This window comes from Muscardinus avellanarius (assembly GCF_963383645.1).
Source record: "Muscardinus avellanarius genome assembly, chromosome: 4".
Classification (NCBI taxonomy): Eukaryota; Metazoa; Chordata; class Mammalia; order Rodentia; family Gliridae; genus Muscardinus; species Muscardinus avellanarius.
Window position 1 is genome coordinate 58,552,708 of NC_137789.1, and position 16,702 is coordinate 58,569,409.

Sequence of the window (16,702 nt, forward strand, 5' to 3'; positions counted from 1 at the left end):
TAGAAAAATGTGGCTTTTAATACTTTTCATGTTCTCTTGATTATAATTGTTTATTTGGACTACTTGAAAAAAGAATCACAATATATATATATAATAATTATATGTATAATTATATATAATTATATATACACTTGTATATATATGTTGTAATAGATCAAGCTATATCTAGAAGTGTATAAACAAAAGTTAATCAAAGCTGGGTGTGGTGGTACATGCCTGTACTCCCAGTACTTGGGAGTCTGAGGAAGATTTTAGTTTTGAGGCCAGCCTCAGAAATTTAGAGCAATTTGTTGAGACCCTGTTTTAAAATAAAAAATAAACAAAGGGGTGGAGATGTAGCTTGGAGGTAAAATACCCCTGGGTTCAATCCACAATGTTCCCGTACAAATTGTTCAACTTCCCTTCCTCTCTGATCTCATCCCACTCCAGTAATCAAAGTTAATGCGTTGATGTGTATGCTTCCAGTCTTTCTCTGTGCATAAGCAAACACGTTTAACTGTGCCTGCATAAATTTGGGACCTCTCCTAATATTGATAGAACAGGGATCATACTATATAAATATTACTTTGCCTTAAAATGCAGCACCTACCTTCTGGTTGAAATATGTATTCTTTTGAATGGAAACACATTATTTCATAGTTTGGATATGCTGTGGGTTTTTAAAGTAATTATCTTATCTGAATTCAATTCTTTTAGGTTTTCCTCCCACTCCACAAAATGCTGCAATGACCATTCAAATACAAGGACCTTTAAATATACTGTGCACTCGCTCGCCCTCCCTCCCTCCCTCCCTCCCTCCCTCCCTCCCTCCCTCCCTCTCTCTTCTCTCCATTGTTGAAAATCTTTCTGTGATGCTGATGAGGCTGGGCTTGAACCTGTGATTCTCTTGTCTCAGACTGGAAATACAGGTGTGTGCCACTACACCCCGCTGGTGCCTTTATTTCTATATATTTTCAAAGTGGAGGGGTTATTAGACCAAAAAGTATGACATTTTAAAACATATTGAGGTTGGTTAGGTAGATAGTGGTAATGTACATCCTTAGCATGCATGCGGCCTTGGGTTCAAGCCCTAGCACCACAAAAATAAATACATAAATAACATTAAATGTATTAAATGGCCCTAGATTACTGTTAACAAGAGTGCAGCAGTTCATACTCTTGCCCAAAATATATGAAAATGGCTGGCTTCCCACACCCTGGCCATGGATAGTATCAATATTTCTGACAGGTTTTAATTTTCCTTTCTTAAATTACTGAACATTACATTTTTTCAAATCTAAAGTAGCTTTTTTTTCTTTTTTCTTTTTTTATTATTGGTGCATTGTAGTCATACATGACATTGGAATACAAGATTTGAAAGGATATACAAGCACACATCATCCAACTTGCCCTTATCCAATCCCCATCCCATTCCCTCCCCTCCTTTGATCCCATGTTTGGTGAATATCTTTGATACATTTGTTTACGTACCTCCTGAGTTTTAAAGAGGTTCCATCCTCCCCCATCCCATCCCCTCTGACTGGTCACCTTAATTGCTTCTCTATAGGGCCCTTTCTGCAATTCGACCTCCTCCTGTTAACCTTTCCTCCTAGATTTTGCTAGTTAGGGGAGGCATCTGGTTTTTACTTTCTGTGATATTTCTCTGTGCATGCAGCATTGTAAGTTCTGATCCCACTCTTGACATCCCCAGTAGAGGCCTGGCCACCCGGAGGACTCTGATCCTGACCTCGCTGGCTCCAGCACTGGTCTTGCCTCATGGGAGGCCCCAATCCTGGCATTGCTGGCCCCTACACCAGCTTAACCCCTCGACTGGCTCCAATCCCGGCCTCGGAGGCCCCAGCACCGGCCTTGCCTCACGGCTGGCTCTGATCCCAGCCTCACTGACCCCGGCACTGGCCTAACCCCTCGGCAGGCTCCAATCCAGGCCTTGGAGGCCCTAGCACCGGCCTTGCCTCATGGCAGGCTCCGATCCTGGCCTTGCTGGCCCTGGCACAGGCCTAACCCCTCGGCAGGCTCTGATCCCAGTTTTGGAGACCTCAGTAGCAGCCTTGACTCATGGCGGGCTCTGATCCCGGCCTCGCTGGCCCCGGCACTGGCCTTACCCCTCGGCAGGCTCCAATCCAGGCCTCGGAGGCCCCAGCACTGGCCTTGACTTATGGCAGGCTCCAATCCTGGCCTCACTGGCCCCGACACTGGCCTAACCCTTCGGCAGGCTCTGATCCAGACCTCGAAGGTCCCAGTACTGGCCTTGCCTCATGGCAAGCTCCAATCCTGGCCTTAGAAGCCTCAGTAGTGGCCTTGCCTCATGGCAGGCTCCAATCCCGGCCTTGCTGGCCCCAGCACCAGCCTTACCCCTCGGCAGGCTCTGATCCAGGCTCCCAGCACCAGCCTTGCCTCATGGCAGGCTCCGATCCCAGCCTCGCTGGCCCCAGAACCAGCCCTACCCCTCAGCAGGCTCTGATCCTGGCCTCGGAGGCCCCAGAACTGGCCTAACCCATCAGCAGGCTCCAATCCAGACCTCGAAGGCCCCAGCACCGGCCTTGCTGCATGGCAGGCTCCGATCCCGGCCTCACTGGCTCCCTCACCGGCATAACCCCTTAGCAGGCTTCGATCCCGGCCTTGGAGACCTCAGTAGGGGCCTTTCCCCTTGGCAGGCTCCAATCCCGGCCTCAGAGGCCTCAGTAGTGGCCTTGCCTAACGGCAAGCTCCGATCCCGGCCTCTCTGACTCTGACGCCGGCCTAACCCCTTGGCAGGCTCCTATCCTGGCCTTGGAGGCCCCAGTACCGGCCTTGCCTCATGGCATGCTCCAATCCTGGGCTCGCTGGCCCTGGCACCAGCCTTTCTCCTCGGTAGGCTCTGATCCCGGCCTTGGAGACCCCAGCACTGGCCTTGCCTCATGGCAGGCTCTGATCCTGGCTTCGCTGGCCCCAGCACTGGCCTAACCCCTTGGCAGGCTCCGGTCCCCACCTCGGATGCCCCAGCCCTGGCCTTGCCTCATGGCAGGCTCCAATCCTGGCTTTGCTGTCCCTGTCATTGGCCTCACCCCTCAGCAGGCTCTGATCTGGGCACCCTCTTCACTCAGCAGGTTGTCCCACTTTCCCGAGGGTGCATGGTGGTGGCATTCTGCCTCTGGGGTTATTTCTTCAAAAGTTCCAGGTGTATTGTATCAGAACTCTGCCTCCCCTGAGTTCTGGCCACTGCCAATGGCACTGCCTCCACCATTTCAAATCTTTCCCAAGCTATTTTCCCACACTGCATGTTGTCCAGTGTTCCTAAGCATGCACGATGGTAGCATTCCACTTTTGAGGTAATTTCTTCAGAATATCAGGGTGGGTTGGATCCAATCTCTGCCTCTCTCAAATACAAGTTTCTACCGCCATCGTGGCCACCGCTGCCCACACTGCCTTCCTCCTAGGTCTCCGCTAAACTCTCTCCTAACAGGTGATGTCCAGGATTCTTAGATGGGAAGCAGTCTTCTTTCCTGGGGATTTTTTCCAAAAGCTTCAGTTCAGTTGGATATGTTTTGTCTGCATCTCCAGTATCCTGGCTGCCGCTGCGGCCATCTTGACCCCTCTCCAATGTTTTTCTTTTCTTTTTCTTTTTCCTTTTCCTTTTTTTTTTTTTTAAATAAGAGAAGACAGTATGTGTGCTTTGAGGAAGTTGTGGCTGTCAGGCACTCGGTAGCAATTAATTTTTTTTTCTTTCCTCACTTCCAAAAGCGGAGTTCAACAGTCTCACAGTGCAGAGCAGATTCTGTTGTTCTAAGTGCATCACGGCCTGGTGTAGCACAGCAGAGCTGGGTTCCTCTGTACCCATGGTTAGGTCTCCTGTTTTGTACTGGGACTCCTGGAACTTGGGCTTGGCCTCCTGACAGACACCATGCATTCCCGGGGGGGTAGACCGGGCCGCCCGCCCCCCGCCTGGGGCCCAAGGCCTTGTGACCTGGACCTTCGGACCTTTCGGGGGCAGGTGTACCCTGCTCGACCTCTGCCCAGGGCCCAGGGCCTTGCAGCTGGGACCTCCAGAACTTCCAGGGGGCAGGCAAGCCCTGCTCGACCCCTGCCCGTGGGCCCAGGGCCTTGCGGCCTGCCCCAGTCCTTCTGAGGGGCAGGTGTGCCCCACTGGACCCAGCCCGGGGCCCAGGGCCTTGCAGCCCAACCCTGGTCCTTTGGGGGGGGGCAGGCGTGCCCTGCTAGACCCCTGCCCAGGGGCCCAGGGCCTTGCGGCCGGGACCTCCAGCTAAAGTAGCTATTTTTAGTTTCATTCCTGCAAATTATTGTTCATATTATTTGTACTTTTTAATGGCATTTAAATATTAATATGAATTCATTTGTCCTATATAGTTCAGATGCTATGGGCTGAATGCTTTGTCTCTTTAAAATGCGCATGTTGGCCAGGTGTGGTGGCTCACACTTGTAATCCCAGTACTTGTGAGAATGAGACAGGAGGATTGTGCAGGTTTGAAGCCAGCCTCAGCTATTTAGTGAGACCCTTTTTCCAAATTAAACATAAAATAGGTCTGGGAGTGTAGTTTGGAGGTAGAAAGCCTTTAGGTTTTACCCCCAGTACCACACACACAAAAAATGTACATGTTATCCAGGTTTGGTGGTGCACACTTGTAATCCTAGTAGTTGGGAGGCTGAGATAGGAGGATCACGGGTTTGTGGACAGCCTCAGCTACTTAGTGAAACCATCTGTAACTTAGACCTTGTTTCAAAATGAAGAATAAAAAATAGGGCTGGGGGTATAGCTCAGAGGTAGTACTGAAAAAAAAAAAAGATGCACATGTTGAAACCTAATCCAGATGCATAGTATTATGAGGCGGGGCCTTCGGGAGGCCATTGGTTATAGGACTCCTCCTTCATGAATGGGATTAGTGCCCTTATAAGAAGCCCCAGGGGCTTATTTGCCCCTTCTGCTGTACAAGGACGTATAAAAGATACCATGTTTGAGGACTGCATCTGAAGACCTTTCATCTTGGACTTCCCAGCCTCCAGAGCTGTGAGTAGTAAAGTTCTGTGGTCTGTAAATCACTGAGTCTAAGGCATCGTGTTATAGCATCCCAAGTAGATGAAGAAAAGGTGCTTTTTCCTAGTCCACTTCCCTTCACTTTTACTTATCGCACCTCTTACCTCACTGGGATTTTTTAAGTCATCCACTCTCTCTTTTCAGAAACCTTTCTCTTGCCATCTGTGGTGCTGTATGACCCCCACATTTTCCTTCTTCCCTGCTCTCTTCCTTTCTCCATTTCTCTCCTGTTTCCTCTTCTTTCTCTTCATTTTTACCCCGTAGCTATGAGTTGTTCCCTCTTGGTCTTTTTATTCCCCTCTCAGAGTTCAGAGCGCATATCAGTTTTTGTCCTATTTCACGCTTCTGTTGATGTGATGGTGCTCACATCTGTATCTCCAGCACCAGTCTCTAGCCTTAGGAGTCCAGTTGTGCATTAGACAGCTGCACTTGACTTTTTTCCCCTTACCTCCCAGGCAAATGGAGCAAGAATAAGCTTTTTTGTTTTCTCCCTCCAACCAGTTTTGCCCACCATTTCTTTTGATTTTTAACTATGATTAGTTCTCTGTCACCTGGACTTGAAATTTGGGGTTCAGCTTCAACTCTTTAGCAAGGCACGTACCCAAGTGTGGTCCAGCCCCATCCTTCCCTTTGGGTATCTGATGCCTCCCCCTTGGTCTAATACCTGCTGCCTTGTCAGGAAATTCTCCCGCTTTTGTAGGTGTGTAATTATTTTATATGGACAAGTTTTGAAGTGGTATGCTTAGAAATGCTCTTGTGATGTGAGAACAAAGACATAGTTCAGTGTCAAGGTTATGGGCATGGGCCCCGGGGAAGGAAATCTCACGGATGGAATGAAGTCACATTGATACCTATCAACTAGAGGACAGCTGAGTCCTCAGGCAAGTCTGGTCTGTGGAAATGAGGACACAGTTCCATCAAGAAAGATTTTAAGTTAGATGTTAGGTAGTTGCTCTCATAGTGCATGCTTCAAAGATGGTTTTAGCCAAATGTGGTGGCGCATGCTGTAATCCCAGCATTCGAGAGGCTGAGACAGAGGATTGCGGTTTGCAGACAGCCTCAGCTACTTAGTAAGGCCCTTTGCAACTTAGTGAGACTCTGTTTCAAAATAAGGAATAAAATAATAGGGCAGGGGGTGTAGCTTGGAGGTTGAATGTCCCTGGATTCCATCCCCAGACCTGAAAAAAAATGGTTTTACCACATAGAATAGGCTGGAAGGTGAGAGTTTCAGGAGAGAGGTGTGCAGAGACATCGGCCCTTGGGATGACTATAGTGTTCTGAGATTTATAAGGAACAGGGCAAGCAAACATAAAAGGACGAGGGACTCATTTTTCCTAAGTCAGGTTGGTTTTCAGAGAATTCCTCCTGTGTTTCCACCTTATTTTTCTTTATGATTTTGTAAAGGCTTTTTACAAGTGTTGTCGTATGTCAGAGCTACCCAGGGGACAGAGACCACCCCTGGACTTAGCAGGGTGGAGGCAGAGAAGATGTAGATAGCTGGATGGGGAGGTCCTGGGTTGGAGTACTCAAGTGCTGGGGGGAGGCAGTGTGGGGGGGCAAGGAAAGATGCAGGCTGCAGAGTCCTTTCCCATGACCTGCCAACCGAGGAACCTTTAGCAAGTTGCTACACACCTCTGTGTCTATCTCAGTTTCTTCATCCACAGATAGCAATAATAAAGATATGGAATTTATGCATGTGCATGAAGTAAATACCTTGGGAAAATGAGATGAGTTAGCATGTAAAGCACTTAAAGGATAGTGCCCTTCATCTAGCAAACATCAGCTGGCGCCGGGCGTGGTGGCACATGCTTGTAATCCCCGTGCATGGGAGGCGGAGACAGGAGGATCCTGCAGGTTCGAAGCCAGCTGTGCTGGCTTAAGAGACCCTGTTTCCAAATAAAAATATAAAGTAGGTCTGGGAGTGTAGCCCTAAGGTAGAAGGGCTTCCAGGAACCCCAGTACCACACACACAAAAAAAATCAGCTGGCACCACCTTGCTATTGTCTCTCCTCTGTGCCAGGGCCCTACTTTGTGTATTAAATTTGGGAGGCTTTGCATTTTACTTTGTTAAGGGAGATGACATGTTCTTATATTCTTTGAAAAATATATTAGCCTTTCATTTGCACTACCCTTACATTTGTACTAACCATACATTTGATCGTGCTAGGGATCGAGTGCAGGGCCTCAAGCGTACTAGGCGAGCAGTCGACCACTGAGCTGCATCCCCAGCCCATCCCCTCACTTCTATTCTTACACCACCACAAATTCCACCTTTTATTTTTAGTCTAGGTTAATCCAAACCTTTCTAGAAGGTATTTTATTGCTATAGATATTTCACATGTATCTTGAATTTTATATAGATAAAGTTGAGCTCATTTAACCCCTACACATTCATTTTCTTAATTTTCTTATAGTTCTTCTATTGATGCCAGCCGGAGAGTGAGTTGTAAACACCCAGTCGTGACCCAGTAGAAATTAAGCACACCCAGTAGGAATGAAATTTTCTTGACATTTTGCATTCCTTACCCCTAATATCAATCAGCTACCATGCTGCTTGATTCCACATTCTAAATACTTCTTTATTCTACCTCTCTCATTAGTTTTTGTTTTGACTACTAAAACTCCTAGTTATCTTCTACCCTCTAATCATGCTCTAGTTTAAACCACCCTCCTTGCAGCAATGAAAAATTTTCCCCCTTTTACACAAATACTTTTTCCCTTCTTACACAAAATGTCTTGGTGTCTTTTTTTGAATGTCAAAGGCTCTTTCTTGCACAATGCTAAGATCCCCTCCCCTTCTGCCATATGTTTTCTGTCATCCTAGAAGCCTCCTCTCCCCTGTATCTCACTTTTATTCTGGTCTTCAGCCATTACTGAGCCACTGTGACTGTTCCTGACTTTGCTTTTGCAGATTCAGTTCCTTATACCTGCAAGACCCTTTGCTCAGGCGAATACTTGGGAGACACCTTCAAGACTCTTATTAGATGTTGTCTTTTTGTGATGTTTCTTAGTTTTCATGCCCACTGTAATGACTCCATCCATCCATCCATCCATCCATCCATCCATCCATCCATCCATCTTACCTATCTATAAATAAATAGTTCAATCTTCAGTGTAGTTTGAAAAAAACATCTACATATAATCCCCCATACACACTACCTTGAAAGTTGTTTATAGGTCTGCCAGGATATCTATTGAACTTGATTTCCTTGTGGGTGGGCCTGTGGTTTATTCATACCTTTCTCATCTAGCATGATGCTGTACATGATGTAGGTGATCCATTAATATTCATGAAACAAATTAATAAACAGTGTACTCTTTACAACTGGAGTATAAAGTCTGTAAGGGTGAACACATCCCTTTTATATACACTCTTGTATCCCACTGATGCTTGGCACTTGGTGATCAATGAATATTTATTGACAACTTAGTTGGATTCTGCCACGGAAAAAAGTCTGTTTTATATAATTATTTGCAAATATTTTTATGCTTATGTACATGGTTTCCTAATTAGATTTAAGTTCCTTCAGGATAAGGACAGCATTTTATACATTGCTTTCCACATGGTGACTCATACAGTATTGTTTAATGAATGGGCATTGATTGAATAACCAGGTAGCAAAGCTTGAATTATTTCCTTCCAACTTTCATGACATTTTATTTTCTGGAATGGTATCTGGTCTCTCCCTTCAGTGGTTCCTAGCGAGGATGTTGCTGAGGCCCATGGGACATTTTCTTTGTGCCAAGCATGGGTTCTACGCTCTTACACACATCCTGAGGTGCTCTGGCAGGAGCTACATCCCTAGGTATCTCAACCAGCACACTCTGTAAAGCACCTGGTCATTGACTTTTGCCAAGAAATGGTATTGCTCAAAGGCCTATTTATTCTGGCCTATGGAGGATCTGAAGACTCTGTGGCAGCCTGTCAAACTGGGGTGGCCATTTTCAATTCTGCCCAAATCAGCAGAGAGCTCCTCTGTGTTTTTATCTGCCAAGCAAAAATGATAATTGCTTCTCATCTATCTCAATGAGTTACAATGAAGCTAAACAAGACTATTGAGTGTAAAGGAAGCACCAGTTGGAAGTGCTTGAACTGAGTAAATGCAGCAGAGAAACCGGAAAACTCCGTCTCCCCCTATATTAATGCCTGCTGTGACCTATAGCTGAGTGATGAAAATTATAAATGATTAGGAAGTGAAGATTTGTTCCGTTAGATAAGGATAATTACAGAACTATGAATATGAAACGCCTCCTTTTCCTTCCGTTCTAATACATTTTAATTCAATTACAGTATTTGTCATTTTCGAGGATTGCGTGTTTACTAGTGAAATAAGGATTGTGTGTTTATTGGTGATTTTATGTGTCCGTCCTCGATTTCTTAGTAGAATGTCTTAAGAGACAGGAGCGCCCCCTGTGCAGATGATTGCCTGGGTCAAAAGAGTTGGCATCTCCCGTGATCAGACATTGCCCCCTGGTGGTCCAATGTGATCTCACATTTACTCCAGAGAGGGAACTCATCAAAAGGTAAAATGCACCAGGAAACTCTCTCTACCCAACAATAACTTCCTCCTCCTCCTCCTCCTCCTCCTCCTCCTCCTCCTCCTCCTCCTCCTCCTCCTCCCCCTCCTCCTCCTCCCCCTCCTCCTTCCCCCCCCCTCCTCTCTCTCCTCAGCACTGGGGATTAAACCCAGGGGCATTTCACCTCCAAGTTACATTTTCTCCAGAGACGGAACTCATATAAAGGTAAAATGTACTAGTTTCCCTCTTTCTACCCAACTCCTCCTCCTCCTCAGCACTGGGGATTGAACCCAGGGGCATTCCACCTCCAAGCTATATTCTTAAGCCCTTTTTATTTTTATTTTTTTGGTGGTACTGGGGATGGAACCCTTCTATCTCCGGGCTACACTCCCAGACCTATTTTATATTTTATTTGGAAACAGGGTTTCTTAAACCTGCTGGCTTTCAAAACTGCGCGATCTTTCTGTCTCCGCTTTCCAAGCGAGGGGATTACAAGTGTGCGCCACCACGCCCGGCGTATTTTTAAATTTTGAAACAAGGTCTCACTAGTTTTCTGAGAGTCTTGTTAAGTTGCCAAGGCTGGTCTTAAATCTGCAGTTCTCCTGTATCAGCCTACCAAGTACTGGGATTACAGGAGTACATCACCATGCCTGGCTTGGACCACTTAATCTTAATTGATCTCTTCCTGTAATTTCTATAAAAGCACACTGCTCATCATTCTCATGGCCACTTGTTTGTTGTTGATCTTTCCTTTATAATGTGAGGTCCACAAAGACAAAGATTGCTTCCATTTTGCTCACTATCATGTATTTAGTACCTAGCACCAAGGTGTAAGCACTGTCTCTTAATAAAAATTGTGGAGTGAATGGGTAAGAGTTAAAGAAACCATTTCAATTGCAATGTGGTAATTGTCGATAGAGACAAACACCAAGGTTACAGAAGTAGAGAGGACAAGCACTCAGCCTGGAGCAGTGGAAGGGGATGGAGGTGTATGCTCCTGACAGGTACCTGTAGGAGGCCCTGGTGCCTCGGGGAAGGAGGAGGAGCATGAGGAGGGAGAGGAAGAGGAGAAGGAGGAGGAGGAGGAGGAGAAGGAGGAGAATGGAAGGAGGAGAAGAAGGAGGAGGAGGAGAAGGAGGAGGAGGAGGAGGAGGAGGAGGAGAAGGAGGAGAATGGAAGGAGGAGAAGAAGGAGGAGGAGGAGAAGGAGGAGGAGGGGAGGAGGAGGAGGAGGAGGAGAAGGCAGAGGAGGAGGAGAAGGAGGAGGAGGAGGAGGAGAAGGAGAATAGAAGGAGGAGGAGAAGGAGGAGTAGGAGAAGGAGGAGGAGAAGGAGGAGTAGGAGAAGGAGGAGGAGGAGGAGAAGGAGGAGTAGGAGAAGGAGGAGGAGGAGGAGGAGGAGAATGGAAGGAGGAGAAGAAGGAGGAGGAGAAGGAGGAGAAGGAGGAGGAGGGGGGGAGGAGAAGGAGAAGGAGGAGGAGGAGGAGGAGGAGGAGGAGGAGGAGGAGGAGGAGAAGGCAGAGGAGGAGGAGGAGGAGGAGGAGGAGGAGGAGGAGGAGGAGGAGGAAGAGGCCCAGCAAAGAGAAGGAGCAAAGCCTCCTGAGCAGGGAGAACATCATGAACAGAGCGTGGGGGTGCCTGGGAGATGGGGCTGCCACTCAGCAGAGCTGGAGGGTATAGTTCAAGATGGGTATGGTAAGCGGTGCGGTACAGGTGGCAAGGAGGATGGCGATCAGGTCGTGGAAGGTCTGTATGCCATGTTTGAGAGCATCCATGGGAAGCCATTTTAAGAGCAGGAGATAGTTATTTTTGCTTTTTAGACCTATGTGCTGTAAGTAGCCTATGTCTGTAAGTAGTCAGGGCCTGGCGTGGAGGGAACTCTACCCATGTGTTGATTGCAGAAAGGAACCAGTAAGAACAAGAATGAAATAAGGACAACCATGGGCATGGCAGTTGTCACTGTGATGTGCTTGTGAGTAGTGGAGCAGAGAAGACAGACCACGCATGTGACTGTGGTCTTAGACTGCGTGAGCCCCATGAACTAAGTGTTTCTTGAATGAATCAACGAATCTTAGGGCTAGTTACCAGAGAGATACCGAGCTGAAAGTTACATGACTTACGCCTCAGTTTTATTTTCTAAAAAATGAAAATAAAAGTACCTTGTAGGGGCACACAAAGATATATTGAGCTGAAGTTATTGCAACTCTACAGATAAAGTAGCTTTATTTGGAGTTAATCAATAAATACGGGGCTGGTTGGATTCATCGAGTTCTGCTTTTGTCCTGGGCTTGTGGTTGTACTATTTCTCCCTAGTGCTTCCCTTGTGTGTGGTATTGAAAGACCTCACTCATTGATTTGCTTAACTTTAACCCACAGTGTGAAAGCTTTCAGCTATGAAATGAGAGAAGAAAATTCCTTGAAGGCTGGGTATCCTTTCTAGAAAGTAACCTCTATCTAAATGTTTATAAGCTTTGCTCTCGGTGTACGACCATAGACATTACATTTTGGCCCATTCAGAGAGTAGGATTTCACCTTAAATTTATTGATCAAGCAAAATTCATTTAGTTTCTTTTTTACATGGTTTTCTGTTTGTGAAAAGTAATTGAAATTCATGGGTCTTCAATACACATATTTGTTAAGAGTGTTGTTTCTTTTTCTTTTCTTTTTTTTTTTTTTGTGGTACTGGTGGTGGAACCCAGAGGCTTTCTACCTCCAAGCTATACACCCAGACTTATTTTATATTTTATTTGGAAACAGGGTCTCACTAAGTTGCCGAGAGCCTCACTAAGTAGCTGAGGCTGGCTTCGAACTTGTGCGATCCTCCTGTCTCAGCCTCCCAAGCTTGGGGATTACAAGTGTGCGCCACCATGCCCGGCAAGACTGTTATTTCTGTTCAGCATAAACTTTATGTGGCAAATTGGGAGAGGGCAGTGTGGATGTTTAGGGAGAAGGGGTTGTTTCTGAATGTGTGGCCTCTTTATCATCCTTGGGTATTGGTAGCTCTTAGAGTCCTACTTTGTTCTATATCCTCTGGCTACACTGGCTGCTTTAGTCTGGTTATAAAGCCTGCTTGCTGCACCAGGCTCCCACAGCCTGGGAGGGGAAAGGTGTGTGCTCAAAAACTCTGCTGCCTCCAAATCTGCTTCCTCTTGACTCTGAGCTTAGAGGATTCCAGTTTCATCTACCCGTGCAATTCTTGGCTTCTTCCAGATCTGAATTTATCTGCTCTCTGTCTTTCAAAGGTGGTTCAGCATTTCTGGCCCCAGTACGACCCTTTTGTTTTCTATTACTGCAGTAAAATTGTTTTATCATTGTTATCGTTGCACAAGGCATGTCCCCAGAAAGGCTCAGGTGTTGGCAATGCGAAAATGTTGAGAGGTGAGGTAATTCAATCAGTGCTCCAACCTCATCAGTGTATAAATCCACTGATGGCTTAATCATTTGAGTGGACTTACTGGGTGGTAACTGTAGGCTGTAGGGTGTGGCTCTGTCTCAGGTCCTATCTTCTCTCTTTCTCTGCTTCCTGGCTGTCCCCTGCTCTGAGATAACTATCCTCTGCCGTGCCCTCCCTGCCATGATGTTTCTGCTTTGGGGCAGGCAGGCCAACATAGATTGAACCTCTGAGACTGTGAGCCAAATAAAAACCTTTTCTCCTGTAAGTTGTTCTTGTCGGGTATTTTTGTCACAGTGATGGAAAAGCTAATACAATTATTAAATCTCTTAAATGCCATTTCACAGGTTTTGAATGGAAACAATGGTAGATGAGTATAACCAGCCCCATGTCACTATCCAGCTGGTGACATCTCAATTATATATTTTTAAAAAGTGTCCTGTACATCATTTATCTCTCAAAGAAGAGGAAATCACCCTTTCTTTTTAGAATTATAATTAAAAACTAGTTTTCAAAATACACCTTTTTAAAACCACTGTCTTTGGTTTATAGCACACACAACTGTCTTTGGTTTATAGCACACACACACACACACACACACACACACACACACACACACGTTGTTATTTTTTCTGTCCTGATGCATTGCAGGCAAACCTGGTCAGAGACTGAAAAATCAGTTTGTTAATCCCTTGAGATTGTTTCTTAAAATTTATTTATTTATTTAAATTGTGGTCCTGGGGATTGAATTCAGGGCCTGGTATATACTAAAGCAAGGATTCTGCTACTAAACTATACCCCGAGCCCTTGATTACTTTTGAATTCGAGTTTTTGCTTTATTTCATTTTTACTGCCCAGATTTAAAAAATGTTGTCATTGGCATGGTTGTGGCCTGCAACTGTGAGGAGAGAAGAGAAATCAAATCATTAAGAGAATTTCTATGCTCCCTTTGTTTTACCCATTCACTTTCATTCATTCTTTCACTCCACAAACACTTCTTAGGCTCTTGACATGAACTAGATCTTGGTTGAGTGTTTTCCAAAAACTGAAGAAAGCAAGGTGTTCATGAGGCTATAACCAGGAGCTGATGACAGTAGTGAGATCACAGATTTGTGATGGGCTAAGAAATTTAGATTCTCTTCAGGGCAATGAGATGTTACCCAAATACTTTAAGTGAAGAACTAACATAATCAGGTTTTAATTTTAGACTCCTCCATCTCCTGGCTGTAGTGTGTTGAACAGACTAGAGGCGGTTAAATTATTTTGCAGAAGATTTCCCTGCTTTGAGCACATTTTTCTTGCTTTTCTTCCATATTTGGTGTTAGCTTAATTTTGCAAAAATAAGAAATCAAGAGAATATAAGCCAGCTTAATTTAGAAGGTTGCATTTAATTCTGTAATAGACATTCTCTAATAATAGACATTGTTCCTACTGAATATTTTCCCCCACCCCTCTGAGATTTTCCCACCCCTTTTTGTGACCTTGCTTGGTTTATAGCTATAGGAGAAATGACATTTCTTTCTTCTGTAATAATCAATTTCATACCGAATGTTTGAACATTCATAGTTTCCCAAATAGATATTATTCAAGGTGTTAAACTCTGGGGGAATTATCGAATTTCTCTGTTACTTCCCATTATTCTTTTATAAAGTATAATTTTCTCATTAATTTTCGTCTCCCAGTAGATAATGAAAAAGGTGTAGAAGCAAACAATTATTGCCAAGTCAGTGCTTGTTAATGAGTAAACAAATGGATTATGTTTGGAAAGTGGTTGACAGCTTCTCGAATTTATAACTGATTCTTTTTAAAAAATTTTTTAAACTTTTTATTTATTTATTTATTTTATTGGTGCACTGTATTCATACATCATAGTGGGATACAAACTTTTGTAGACATACATGCACACATCGCCCAGTCAGCCCCCACCCGATCCCCACCCCATTCCCTCCCCATCCCTCCTTCCCATGCTTGGCTTAGTGGTTGACATCTAGTATTATAGCAATTTATCCAAGATTAAAAATGATAATCTCACATAACAGTTTCATTTGTCTGATACCAAGCTTTTGATGACTTAAAGATAACATTTCAATATTTCTTTTTGCTTTCTTTCTTACCAGAGAATATTTTTTTTCTATTTTTTTAGGTGAAACTATCATATATTTATATATTTTTTTTCAGAAAAAAATCTATTCTAATGTGGAATATGGATTCTAGATACCCAAAACGAACTTGAAAAAGAACAAACCTAGAAGATATATATTTTCTGATTTCAAACCATATAAAGCTACAATAATTGAAACAGTGTAGTACTAAAGGCAGATATATAAACCATTGGAGTTAAATACAAGCCTAGAGCTAAATTCTTCCCTATATTATCAAGTTATTTTTGACAAGGTTTCCACGAACATTTGGTGGTGGAAATAATAATCTTTTAACTAAATATTGTTGAAAAATAATAATTACACGGAAAAGAATAAAATTGGACCCTTACCTAATCCCACATACAAGTATTAACTCAAAATAGATAAAAGACCTAAATATAAATCTTAAGACTATAAACTTTTAGAAGAAAATCTGGGTCATAAAACCTCACAACATTGAAATTGGCAGTGATTTCTTGGATATGATTTCAATGGCACAGGCAACAGAAGAGTATACTAACTCCCTAAAAAATAAAAAAAATATTGTATATTCAAAGACAATGTAAACAGAGTTAAAAGTTACTAATAGAATTGGATAAAATATTTCCAAATGCTATATCTGAAGGTGTATTAATATTCCAACTAGAAATCCTAAAAATTAACAACAATAAAGGCAAACAATACCATTTAGAGATAGGTAAAAGACTAACATAAATAATGAATCTCCACAGATAACCAATCTTAGTTGTCTGTTGGATGGAAAATCTTGTTTCTCTGGTTCTGGTGTGTGTTACCTATTTCTTCTTTGTAGTTAATCTCTTTGAGTATTTTCTCTAGCGCTGGTTTTGAAGACATAAATTCCTTCAGTTTCTGTTTGTCATGGAAGCTTCTTATTTTTCCATCTAATTTGATAGAAAGTTTTGCTGGGTAGGAAATTTTTGGCTGGAAGTTGTTTTCTTTCAGAGTTTGGAATATGTTACTCCAAGCCCTTCTGGCTCTCATGACTTGGTTTGGGAAGTCTGGAGTGATTCTAATTGGTTTGCCTCTGAATGTCACTTGGCCCTTTGTTTTTGTTGCCTTTAAGATTCTCTGCTTGGCTTCCACATTGGTCATTTTGACAATTATGTGGCGTGGGGATCCTCTTCTCCGATCCTGTCTAAAGGGAGTTCTATAAGTTTCCTGGACCTGTGTATCGACCTCTTGCTCTATGTTTGGAAAATTTTCTGCTATTACTTCCTTGAAGAGATTGTTGATCCCTTTGGTATCACTTTCTTTTCCCTCCTCTATTCCAATTATTCTTAGGTTAGCTCTCTTAAAATGGGCCCATATTTCTTCAATGTCAGATTCCTGCTGTTGGATATTTTTTTCTAGATTAGAAACTATGCGTTCATTTTTGGATTGCTCATCTTCTAAGAGCGAGATTCTGTTCTCCATGTGTTCTAATCGGTTGTTTGTGCTTTGAATTGAGGCCTTTACTTCATTAATTGCATCCTTTATCTCTTTTTGGCTCTCTCTGAGTTCTTTTCGAAGCACCTCTATTATTTCTACAGTTATTTTCCTGATTTGATCTTCTAGAAATCTCTGATTTTCTGTTTTATTGGGTTCTGATGTTGTAGGGTTGTGGGC